The sequence below is a fragment of the Peromyscus californicus genome, unplaced genomic scaffold (genome assembly GCF_007827085.1).
Source record: "Peromyscus californicus insignis strain IS unplaced genomic scaffold, ASM782708v3 Scaffold_4__1_contigs__length_199733344, whole genome shotgun sequence".
Lineage (NCBI taxonomy): Eukaryota > Metazoa > Chordata > Mammalia > Rodentia > Cricetidae > Peromyscus > Peromyscus californicus.
Genome location: NW_026294562.1, coordinates 150,685,879 through 150,695,354, shown reverse-complemented (window position 1 = coordinate 150,695,354; position 9,476 = coordinate 150,685,879).

Sequence of the window (9,476 nt, the reverse complement as noted above, 5' to 3'; positions counted from 1 at the left end):
AACCTTTTCCAATGAGCCCTGATTGTCTCTGCACTAAGGTATTTATAGAATCGCCAAGGGGTGGAACAAAAGACCTCCCCCCAGCACAGCCAAGTGCAGACCATCTCAGACACTTGCACTCAGGCCTGTGGTCCTGATCATCCTCTCTATGCAAACCTGCTGAGTAAAGCCACGAGGAACCTGAAAACGGGCTCCCACAGGGCCACAGACATCAACCCAGACCTCGACTGCAGTAGGACCACAGACCCACAGACCCAAATATGATCCTCGATAGCAGCCGGGGTCTCGTTGTCACAATGACCCCAGGTGGTGGTGAAGGCCACCCAGAATGGCACAGCTCCAGTGGCAGCATGGCCTCTGGACCCCACAGACCAGATATGACTGACTCTTGAAGATCAGCGGAGCTGATGTGATGAAGATGGTGAATGCGATGGCTGTTTGGCTGTAGGAGCGTGATACAGAACCATAGCAACCGGCCAATGATGTTTTCCATTGCACACGTGAGCTCATGGCAACTATGATCCGCACAACACTGAGTCACCCCAAGCCCGCACGTGCATGGGGAAAGGGATCACAAAGTCCCACTCTAGCCAAGGATCTGTGGAAATCTGAGAGCTGCTGGGAGAGGGAGCTGGTTTTCTTGAGGCAAGCCCCTGTATGGCTACCCATGCCCCAGTTGATGGTCCTACATGCAAGCATATAAAAACAGCATAAAATGGACCCAGTGGCTGAGAGAGAGAGAGAGAGAGAGAGAGAGAGAGAGAGAGAGAGAGAGAGAGAGAGAGAGAGAGAGAGAGAGAGAACATGAAGTTTGGAAGGGCAAGTAGTGCAAAGGATAATGGAGGACTTACAATATTTTCACAGTGCTCCCTTCCGCCTTTATGGTCTGAGTAGTCTGAGTGTTTGTTTCATCCTTCGTGGATTTAGTAGTGCACAAGCCTTTCAATGGGGCTTCAGATAACCAATTTAAATGATTCTGCTTTGGATAATGGTCTGCTAATATGTGATGAACAAATACCATTTTTAAAATTGCTCAGAAATAGAACTAAGCAGCTACTCCCTAAAAGTCACTTTCATAGCTGGGATTTCCATCACCATGGTAATTATTTATGAAGGCTGCTCAAGTAGGCATGTGAGATGGTTTACCATTCCGGGTTCTGGTAAACATTGCACAGTGAAGAGTTAAGATACAGAAAGGCAGCTGGGAAGGAAGTAGACACACCAGGAAGGGGTTGTGAGTAGTGGCAGTGGCTTCCGTCCCAGTAATAAACTCTAAACACTTCCTCCTCCGCAGTGGATCCCTACTGCAGTTCTGCAATAGACAATGGCCCCGGGGAGCAGGAACTGTCAGGTAGAAAATGACATCTCCTTTACTTTATAGTTGCTGCAGACAGATTCCAGGCTGGAGAGAACTTGGCCATAAGCACTGGGCCTTGAGAACAGCATCTTCCCTTGATAAAATGTTCTTTCTTCGAACACTGAGGTCACCTTGCATTTTACAGAGTCACTGAGCTGAAGGGAGGAAACAATAAAGTTAATGGAGAGACTTCTTAAAAATTAAGATGACAAATGAGGTCATAGCTTATCGTAAGTCACAGACTGCCTGGTTGTGATGCCCTGCTTCTTGTCTGAGAACTCCATGCTATCTCTTCATTATTATCTACCTTTCATTATTTGTGTTGATTAATTCTTTCCCTCTTCTTCATCCATTCCTTCATGTCACTCTTTATCAATCTTCTCTCTTGATCATCTGATCCAGTAAAACTTCATCCAGCCAAAATCTGTCTTCCCTTTGTTTGGAAGAAGGGGCCCCCTTGTTTTTAACAAGGTATTCTGACCGTCTCTTCCAGGACCATTTCTGCAGAGTCATAACACAAGCAAGAAAAGATGTGAAGTAATTCTCCAGTTCCATGTAACTATGAGCTTCCACAGAAAGCAGCAAAAGCTTCCCAGCAGACTTTAAACAGCAAATTTTACTATCATTCCATATCCAATGTTTATAAAACTGACCATATTCTCATATTTTATCCAGGATCTTCTATGATAAATGAAAGAATTAGAAAACACTTCAAAGCATAGAAGAATTGGGGTAAGCATGCAAGGAAATGTGGGACTTGCTTTCCTAGAAATCATAAATAACAGTTTTGGCAGAAAAGTCCAAAGCTGAATCCTACTAAGTGATGAAAAAATGCTGGTCACATCATAGCTGCTTAAATTGAGCCAGCATGTTTTGAGATAGCTTAAAACTTTTTGGCTCTTTTCCTAAAATTATACACAATGATGGAAAGCCAGACATTCATTTCTTGGATTAAGAGAGGTCATAGAAAGGCAATGTTTGGACTTGCCCATTGCTTCAATGTTGCCTCAGTGCTGGTTGGCTTTTGTTAGCTGGACCCAAACCAGGTTCATCTGAGAAAAGGGAACCTTAATTGACAAAATGCCTCCATAATTTTTGGCTATAACCCAGTCAGTGGGGCATTTTCTTAATTAGTGATTGATAAGGGAGGGCCTAGACCATTGTGGACAGTGCCATTCCTGGGCAGGTGGCCCTGGTTTGTGTAAAGAAATCAAAATGAGCAAGTCATAGAGAGCAAGCCAGTGAGCGGCATTCTTTCATGGCCTCTGCTTCAGTCCCTACCTCCAAGTTCCTGCCTTAAGTTCCTGCCCTGACTTCACACAGTGATAGAGTGTGATCAGGAGGTTGTAAGCTGAAATAAACCATTTCTTGTACAAGTTTCTTTTGATGGTGGTGTTTCACCACAGCAACAGAAACCAATTAACACATCCAGGAAGAACACAACTCATTCTTTCTTTTCACTCAGCCATCCTTCAGTGTTGGTTTTCACCCTAATTTTGTGTTACATATGACTACCCTAACTTCAGGTGCCAAGGATAGACTTGGAGAGAAAGATAATGTATTAGTTAGGGGCTTTAGCTGGAAGCTACATCCCTAAAGGTGTTTACGTACTATTCACCAACTCATGAAAACACTGGAAACGTGGGAGAAAGACCCAAGACTCAGCTTCTGGGAGGAAACAGCCACATCCACCACAAACTGTAACCATGATAGAAATTTTGCCCACTGCCATCAAGAAGCACTAAATGCAGGAATCTGTTTCCACTGTACTATAGTTTGAACACTGGCTTTAGTGTCTGAAGTGTATGTTGAAAGGTAACTCATTATGAGTGATGGATAGGAGCCAGGAAGATCTTAGGAGGCTGTTTGAGCTCTGCCCTCATGAATGAGTTGATCAGTTCGTGCAGTTAATGGTTAGTAAGTCCTAACTTACCTATTGGTTAGCTCTCTTCCAAGTTCCGTCTCCTAACCTGCTGTGCCTTCAGTTCATTCATGACTCTGCCTTCAATTCATTCATGACTCTGCCTTCAGTTCATTCATGACTCTGCCTACAAGAAGGCAACTTCTTGGCCTCTCAACTTTGGGACAGAATAAGCCCCATTTCTATAAATTATCCTTTCTGTGATAGCATGTACCGAGAGAAAATGAACTAGAATGTACTGAAGCTTGCTTACTACCAAACTTGTTTTGGGAATTTCACCCTAGCTTTAGGTAACCAAGTGTCTATGCCTCTCTGAGGTTATAGGGCTTTCATTGATATGAGCATTTCAATGGTAAAACAACAAACTCCAAGCAAACTGAGATGAATCCCGTATCCCTTCTTACCACCACCAAGAAGGCACTACCACACCATAAAGGCCTAGCACCATATTTCTGAGTTTTTAACCGTACATATTGAGATTTGACACCCCATCACCTTCTCCCTAACTATAATCACTCCTGTGTCTTAAGATAGGCTTAGATGGGATCGCTCAGTGATGTGATCCTGACTTCCACCTAGGGAGTTCAAAAGGCAATAGATACTCAGAAGTTTAATGAACATCTTCTCCAAAGAAAGAGGGCACAGTGACAACTTTCCTGGTCCTGTTCTGTTCCATGCATCTTTCTGTGCAGTCCAGATTTCTAAGGAGCCCTTCTGCCTAGAAATTGGTTATATGCCCAATTCAGCCTTAGCTAGAATATAGAACAATGGGTTCTGTTCTAACAGTGCTAGTCCCTACAGAAAAAGATCACAAGAGAGAAGTGAGTTGAGAATGTCCTGGGAGGACTCCACCAACTAGGTCAGTTGCAAGAACTTATAAATCTGTATATGTTTCCTACACAAGCACTGAGTCTTGTTTGCAGTAGCACTTTTGTTATTATTATTTGAATTTTTGCTTGATCTATGTCATTATTTGAGCAGAATATCTTTCCTTTCTCAAATGCACCTTTTGAGACTTTCCATCTGTCTGAAGTGGAGTCCATAGTACCTTGGTTTGTGTTTCTATAGTAACACAAGGGACAACTTTCCATCATTATATATAACACTTTTCTCCTCTACTTTCCGAACATTCCCATCAGTGCCACACCACACCCAGGTGGTTTGATGTGATAGATATTGTTCTAGAAAGTTCTGCTTATACAGAGCATATGAGACCCACATGAGGTCATCCCTGTTCTCAATACTGTAAACATCTTGAAAATAATGAAAGGAAGGGAGGAGTTATAGGAGAAGAGGCTGTGACCAAGGACGAGTTTTAGAGTGAGTAGCCTGTTTCACCCTGAGGGCACTGCTACCCAGCCTGAGCTTCCAGACTGTGTGGAGCAGGGCAGATGTCTGCCCTCCATACCTGTTCGGCAATCCTCTGCTAGACGCTGGAGTGTGGCCTACCTCAGAGCTGGTCTGCAGTCCCCAGCCAGTACTTAGCCACTCAGGGGAGGAGCAATTACCAGTGGAGTCATCCAGCTGTTCTTCCACAGTTACTTAAAAAAGAAAATAAAAACAGCCTGTGCCAACAACAAAAATAGCTTTAATAAAATAAAGGAAACTACTGAGTTGTTTTGTTGTTGCTGTTGTTGTTGCTATTGTTTTATGAGAGAACCTAGGTCTGATGGTATAGGCACATATTCACACACCCATGAATTTAGTCAAATTTGTAGATTAAAATAGAAGCTGACCTAAGTCTTATTTACCCAATATTTTGGTATTTGCCAGAGCTGTGTTCTGGATACTGAAGAACATCTAACCTTTCAACATTTGTTCCTAGCTTTTAGAGGCTGATTGCAACACCCTCCTTAACTAAGTCAGCAACTGAGATGCCCAGACTCATTTGTTCCTTCACAAGTCTTTCTAATTCTACTGCCTGTCTGTTTCTGCATAAGGACTTTCTTGGCCACTGGGTCCAGGTGGCCAGTCTGGAGAAATCACTACACAGCCACATCCCTTACCATATCAGCATCACAGAAACAGAATGTGGCTAAGACAGACTCAATGCCTTCTGCCAGGTCTTCTCTAGTTGACTTAGAAAGGCAGAGCACAAAACAAAACAGAAAAGACCTGCAGACATGAAGGTGGGTAGAATGGCATCCACCCTAGGACAACTCTTCAAAATCCACAGAGTCTGTGATCACATTGCATGGGACAAGCAGACAATGCTTTAGAATTCTGTATGTCATCCTCAAAGCTGACCAAGAACTAGGATCTCTGTCTGTATAAGCTGTGGCAAACACTGTTATGGTTTTTTTCTAACTCTGGAAAAGTGAAGCATGGACTTTCTTCAGGGTTTACCCAATCAAAATAGTTTGTTCCATTATTAAATCTGAAAGATTAAGCCTGTGACTTTATGAACAGTTTCTCCTTGGACCTTACTAAAATAACAAAACAGAAGATTTTTTAAAGTAGTTTTTACCTTGTGTTTTGCTTGCAGGCGTTTTGCTTATATACATGTCTGAGTGCATGTCTGATGCCCTCTGGGAGTAGAAGAGCGGTGGGGCCCCTACAACTGGAGTTACAGATGATTGGGAGCCACCATGTGGGCTATCAATGGACTGCAGGTCCTCTGAAAGAGCAACAAGTGCTCTTGACCACTGAACCATCATCTCTCCAGCCCCAATACAGAAGTTTTTAAAATGGTACAAAAAGAGAGGAGTTCCAAGGCCACAGACTCTAGAAATTGTTGACTACATTTTGACATATTGGACACCAACAGACAAATGGGGAGTGACCTAGGTAGTGGAGAAAGATGAAACCTACCGCCCTTCAGGAATAGCAGCCTGATTTGTGCACACACTGAAAAGAGTTTCAGTTGGCACTGTCAGGGCTGCTGGCCTGAGCTATCAATAGGACATATTGTCCCAGTCTTTTCTTATTGTTTATGTTTTGTTATGTGGCCTCTGACTTAGCTTCTCCTGTCCTAGAGGCTAGAAATCCTCCTGCCATAGTCTGAGTTCTGGGAGGACAGGCATGGACCACCAGACTCAACTTTCATGTCTGTGTAAGGAGCACATTGCTCTTCCCCAATCTATAAAACCAGGAAAATGGGCTTTGAAGTCATGGTAGGCAATGGACATGTATCTCTATGGATGAATCTACAGATAGGTGTGAGCCTTAAAGCTAGTAGGCATGCAGGGATCTAGAAGGAAAGCCCTTAATGGAATAAGGGACTAAAAATCAAAATCTGAATGAATGGTAAGAATAGTCCCTAATTATCCAGTACCTAATTATCTTCTAGAAAGCTGTTTGCCTAAGGTCTAATCATCTCTATGAAAAGAACTGGAGGACTTGCATAGAGGGAAGCTCATAAATTAAAGCCAAAAGGTACCCACCCACTGCTACCCACTGGGCCACACCTTAAGGACTGCAGGAACAATCTGGCTGACAAGTCTGATAGGCCCATCTTGCCTTTATCTTAAACAAAATTGACAGCCAAAAACTACTAGATATTTGATAAAAGATCCTGAAATAATCTAAAGCAATGCAACAAGGTAACATTGATGGAAATGGAGGTCTAAAGATGAGTTTAAATTGTAGCAACAAGTTTTAAATTTTTCATGGGGAGAAGAAAAGTAATACTTCTTTCAAGCAAGAATAATATGCTATTAGAAAAAGGGGGATTCAGAGGGTTAAATATTGACCCATTCCAACATTCACCCCATCTGTGACCTGCTAGAGTACAGTTAGGGTGGGACAGTTCTGCGGACCCAGGGCTACAGGATCTCCACAACACAGGGCAGTAATGGGATGTCCAGGAGGAGTCCCAATGAGGATCCAGTGTCAATAGTGCAGCAGAGACCATGGTCCTCTAATGAAAGCAATCATTCTTTGCAATGAATGCATGCCTGTAAAGATGTGTGGATAAAGGGGTTTACTGTATGACTCACTGTGTCACACTGCAACTTCCACAATGAGATTTTCCCTTTCTTCCCCCCTTCTCCACTATTTTCCTTTTTTATCTTAAATTTTATTTTGTTTTATTGGGGAGCAGTTCAGGGCAGAGGACAGATACAAGGGGACGGCAGATGGGTGGGATAGGGATGCATGATGTGAAAGATACAAAGAATAATTTTTAAAAAGTTATTTTAAAAGGAAGAAAAGGGGGGTTCAGAGAGTACAGAGATCTTGGAACTTAAAAACATAAGTGCAGAAGCCTTAAAAATTGATGGACCTGAAAAATGGAAATCTACAAAAAAATAAAATAAAATAAAAATCAGGATAAGTATATGGAAGAGAAAATGATTGTTTAAACTGAAGATCAATTCAAAATGGCTGATGTTTCACACAAAATTTTAAGACAGAATGGGTGTACTGCAGTGATATATTGTGTCCCTCAATATATTATATACCCAAATAAAGCTTATCTGAAGATCAGAGGGAAAAGCCAGCCACTATATTAAACATAGAAGTCAGGCAGTGGTAGCAAATGCCTTTATCCTAGCATTCGGGAGGCAGAGATCCATCCGGAACTCTGTGAGTTCAAGGCCACACTGGGAACAGAGCCAGGCATGGTGGCACACATCTTTAATCCCAGCACTAACCATAGAGGTCTGGAGATCTGTACAGACAGACAGGAAGTGATGTAGCTGGGCAGAGAGAAGAAGTGAGAAGGCAGGGACAGAAAGGTGTATAGGCATGGGTATACAGGAAGTAGGTCTCTTTGGAGGCTGAGGGTCGGTCAGGTGAGGTTGGCTGTGGCTTGTCCTATTCCTCTGATCTCTAAGTTTTAACCGCAATATCTGGCTCTGGGTTGTTGTTGTTTTTTTATTAATAAGACCGTTTAGCAATTCGTCTTACATCTGGCGCCCTAACGTTTGTGGCACGAATTCACTAAAAAGCCACTTGCCTGGGACTCAGACCCAAGCTGTACACAGCTGGATGAAAAAGCTGCCTGTGGCCTTATAGGGCCCTTGGCACAGGCCAGAGCTGCACGTGGCCAGAGTCTCCACCCCACATGGGCTGGAGTCTCTTTGGCTTCTCTCTTGGTGGGTAGTGGGCTCGCTCTCTCTCTCTTTAGATCCCCATCTCGATTGCTACCACACCAGGTAAGCTGCCTTGAAACTCCCTTGGACTTCTACTGTTCTATGCAGTTGGAAGACTTGGTGAATCAATTAAGATAACTTAAAGGAAGGAATTAGTTAAAAGAGAATTTTTTTCTCACATTAAAAAATGGGAAACGTTTTTACAATAGAGGGAATTTGGTCTCTGTTTGATAACACATTAGGCAGTCTGAAAATTGAACAATTAAATGAGAAGATAATTAATGTTGATGGAATTTACATAACATCAATTATGAATATTATTTGTTTGATCATTTTTATTTTAGCATTAAAAAGATTGGTTATTTTGAGTGCCAAGATAAAAGTTTTAGAAAAACTTGTTACAACAAATTATAGAGAAATTCCGACCCAGACAGAAGAATTTAAAGGTGAACCTATCTCAGCATTAAGTTATACGGTTACAGAGAAACAGCCTGTTTTCAAACAACGAACCTTAATCTATCCGATAACAGTATAGGAACTGCCAAATGTTCAAGGCTGTGGGCAAACTAGCTGGACTCCAGTGGAAATGTTACATTTGAGGAGATTTAAATAAGCTGTAGTCTCATATGGTATGTGTTTTCCATTTGTAAAGCTGATGTTAAACTTGTGGTCAACTTGCAATAGAATTGTTCCTCAGGATTGGAAAGATTTGGTTATAGCAGTCCTAGAAGCTGGGCCACAGTTACAGTGGAGAACCTGGTGGAAAGAGGTGGCTAAGACTATAGAACAACAATGTAGGGCTAGAAGAATGGAAATTTCCAAGGACAAACTTCTTGGAGAAGGCAATTACACTGATACACAATGACAACCTTTATATGATGACCACACCCTAATTCTGTGCTGGATGGCAGCCATGAATACATGGGACATAATTGAAGAAGCAAGGAAGAAAACTGAGTCATTTACAGAAGTTATACAGGGCCCAAAAGAAACCTTATGGATTTCTTACAAAGGCTATCTTTAGCAGTAAATAGATGATATCAAATTCAGAAGCTAGACAGATAATAATTGAATCTCTGGCTTTTGAGAATGCCAATGCAGCATGCAAATGGGTAATTAGGCCATTAAGGCAAGATCAGCACCCTTGGGGTAATGGATCTGAGCT